This window comes from Pongo pygmaeus, chromosome X (assembly GCF_028885625.2).
Source record: "Pongo pygmaeus isolate AG05252 chromosome X, NHGRI_mPonPyg2-v2.0_pri, whole genome shotgun sequence".
Taxonomy (NCBI): Eukaryota; Metazoa; Chordata; class Mammalia; order Primates; family Hominidae; genus Pongo; species Pongo pygmaeus.
This window is the reverse complement of record NC_072396.2, coordinates 145,353,818-145,357,641: the sequence shown is the minus strand read 5'-3', so window position 1 is coordinate 145,357,641 and position 3,824 is coordinate 145,353,818. Positions and strand designations below refer to the sequence as shown.

Below are 3,824 nucleotides of genomic sequence, written 5' to 3'. Positions count from 1 at the left end.
AAAGAAAAGGAGTGGCTAAAAGCCTTCCAAGCTTTATTAAAAAAAAAAAAAATGCTCCATATACAGTAACGATGGCAGTTTAACTCAGAAAAACTGACGTCATGTCTGCCAAATAACTCCAGCCACTGCGGTCCTCAGGACCCCTCCCCTGGCCCCACAGCCGCATTCTGCTACTGCAGTGGAGCAAATGCGCATGCACTGGCTAGCTGCCATTGCCAGGGAAACCAACCTCCTCATAAACAAAACACAGTCTAATGCGGCAAGTCAGGAAACTACTGGGACTGAGGCTGTGAGCCAAAGGAGCCCCTTGCAATAACTGCAGGCAAGGCAGCCTCCCACTCACGTGCCACCCTCCCCCTCGCCCTTTTTTTTCCCCCCCCAGAATCAGTAAAGCTAGAGGCCTGTAGCAGAAGTCAATAGAGAAAGAAAGCTTCGTTGGGGGCCCGGGATAGGGTTGGTAATAGGTAGCAAGTGATTTTAATTGTCAGATTTCTCTGGGCAATATTTAACCCATCTCCTACTAAAAAAACTCCTTGCTTTATGTCTTGAGCCTTACACCTGCAGTGAAAAGAGGTGGCCCACTGGGGTGTGTCCCTATCTAGAAGAGGTAGTGGCAGTGGTGGCATGGATTAGGACCCACCCTAGCTCCTTTAAATCCCTACATGAGACTACGGCCAGCAACAGGCTGGCAAACATTATTTACTTCTACTCCTCATACATTTCTTGTATTTCCCTGTTATATCATTCTAGAAAATTCCAAGAACTGAGTAGAGGCAACTTTAACTATTTATCTGAAGAGTAAAAAAAAAAAAAAAAAAAAAAAAAAAGAGGTTGAAGGAGGAACTTTAACCCGGGGGTATTTTTTTTTTTAAACACACAATTGGGATATCAGGTGTGCCCAAGAGGAATAGCACACCTGAAACCGTGGTTTCATATATTTGGATTCCTTAATTTGCAACAAGAATGTGACAAATGTAATATATTTAAAATGAAAAAAAAAATCCTGTTTAAAATACTGCCCTAATCTGCATGTGCCTAGGATTTTTGAAACGCACAAGCACAAACATGGTGCTCTAGTATGCTGTCAGAAGCTGCAGGAAGGTATGAGTACCATTGCGAAATGTAACCATCTTGGGTAAAGAGAAAATGGCCGACCTGTGGAAAGCTACACCCCATCTAATGGAAGAACAGTTGTTGCGTTGGATTATTCAATAAGTGATGCTGAAACAATCGGTGACCTATTAGGGGGGAAAAAAATTAAATCCTACTGTATACCATATATCAAAATGAATTCTAGGTGGATTAAAGAGTTAATTGTAAAAAATGAAGCAATTAAATAACTAGAAAAAAAATACAGGTGAATACACTAATCAAAGGAAAGAAAAAAATCACAACACTTAAAATGGTCAGATATGGAAATCTAACATGTAAAACTGTAAAATATCAAAAAAACACCACCATAAATGGTAAAAATTAATAGGAAAACAATGGCTGGAAAATAATGTTTATACCACATATAATAAATAAATTAGGTGACAGGTGTTGGGGGGAAGAAACCTTAAACTGTTTCATACCATTTGATCCAGGAATTCCATGTCTACGAATTTTTCCTAGGGAGAAAAAACCAGAAAAGCACACAGATATTTATATGGACAGATATTCCTTCAGTTATTTATAACAGCAAAAATAATGCACATATAAACATTCAATAATTAGACATTTAGTGGGACATCTATATGATAGAAAATTATACATCCACAAAACATCACATTTTGTGGAATATTTTAAAATATGGGGAATTGCTCCCAATATATATTTAATGGATAAAACAGGCTAAAAATTGTATGTACATGTGATCTTCATTTTGTATAAAATATATATTTCTATGCATTTATTTGCATATATTCAGAGAAAAGAGACTGACAGTAATAAGATTAATAGTAATTATCTCTAAGTTATGGGATTATGGGTAATTTTTATAGTCATCTTTAAATTATTCAAAATTTACGACAATGACTATGATATTTTTATAATAAAGGGGAAAACATCATTTTTAATATTTTAGTAAGTGTATAAAAGCACTGGAAGCACAGAGAGGAAGGTGTAGAAGCAAAGACAAAATACCAATATACACCAGTGGAGGATCACGCAAAACGAGCTCATTATGTACTACAGAAAGATTATAGCATTATTTGCATGTCAGTATGTATAGAATGTCTTATACAAGATGGAGTCCTGGCAAATTTTCTTCGCTACACCAGAGAATGGTCACATGTCCCTGGATGCGTCAGTCACTCTCTTTGCCGCAGTGCTCTGTTCAACGCCCCCTCCCTTTGCCTCCAGTATGTTCTCTCCCTTTCCCTCTGCAAAACATGTTACCAGCAGACATGTTCAACTTGGGAAAATGGCCCATCTTGAGGACTTTCTTTTAAGCTTTTTCATTCTTATTTTTCCTCCTTGATTGCTGCTGCTTTGTCATCTAACTCAAAAACGAAATCTATTTATCTATCATTTTTCTTTTCCTCACGTTCAAGGGCCAGTTTGAATTTCAAAGAAATAAACCACCACTTCACTTTTTTTTTTTTCATTTTTCTTGCAGAAACAGAGCTACAAAAGCTCTGTTTTCAGGAATGTTTCAGAAACAAACATTAAAGCTTCGTTGATAAGAATCTCTGCTATCCATCTCACATCCCTTTTCAAAAAAAGAAGCACCAAGAACACTCTTGTCTTTACTGTATAAATCGCTGTCCAAAAATACAAATTAATTTTTTCCAGTGAAGGCACGATCATAATATTCATTATTACTTTTTCATGATTTTTTTCATCCTAAAGTCAAATTTTAATGTTTCTCATTGAATACACTTTCATATCTCACATGAAGCAATCAATCTGAACATTATTACAAACTGCCCTCTTCCTCATTTTCTCTCTAGTACAGACATCCCGTCACACGACTTTCTGAATTTAAAAAAATGAGGCATCGTATCCTTTTCTGCATTGCAAAGTAATATTTTTCTTATGCTCTCCCAGCACTGAGAAAATAAACCAGATTTGAGAACATCTTGAATCATAACCCATTTCATCACGTCAAATACAAATATCATAAAGCTGAGGTACAATTCTGAAAGCAATTCTCCAATTTAGTAACATGTTCATTAAATCTTATTTTAGGAAATATTTTACAAGAATCACAAGGGGAAAGTTTCTATATTGCCTCCTAGCAACTCCATCATTTAAGAAACAAGCTTTAAACTAGAAAAATGACCAGGGAATATTTAGAATTTAATTAATCCATTTCCCAATGCTGCTGATTAGAATCAGAGATTCCTACACAGTTTTGCATTATTCTATTCCATCAAAACATGTCGCTTGCTTTAAAAATCTTAGTCTGGATATCTATTTTACAAAATATTTCTCAGCTACTTACCAGTGGCATGCTGTCTCCCCACCAGCTCTGAGGCTGTCTGTCGCACTGAAGGAGTGGGGGCAAACAGCAGCGCAACAGCCACTTGGAAATGAGATGTGCTCTGATAAAAGGGATTATCCCTATGGAAAGAAATGAAATGCCTTGAGATTATCCTCAAAAATTCCCCAAAAACATGAAATCATACTAAACATTATATACTAAAATGTGCATGCTCTTCAAAGGGCAGATTTTAATAGCTAAACCTCTAATCCAAAACACACTTAAGTTGCCTTGATTTCCAGAGGAACCCCTACAAGACTATGAGCTTTTGGCTCTCCCGTCTCCTAGCAACAGTCTCATTAACTTTTTTTTTCCTGCAGTGGTCCTACTAGGCATCAGAGAACATTGAGAAGGTCTG

General features: G+C 36.7%; 1 long non-coding RNA gene across 1 annotated transcript; it reads right to left on the bottom strand.

Moving 5' to 3' along the window:
- Window positions 1-1,031: 1,031 nt before the first annotated feature.
- Window positions 1,032-3,546, bottom strand: LOC129024496 (uncharacterized). The gene is made up of 3 exons (XR_008497092.1): window positions 3,428-3,546; window positions 1,575-1,610; window positions 1,032-1,238 (listed from the first exon to the last, which is right to left on the bottom strand). It is a non-coding gene; the product is annotated as an uncharacterized LOC129024496 (long non-coding RNA).
- Between the last annotated feature and the right edge of the window lie 278 nt (window positions 3,547-3,824).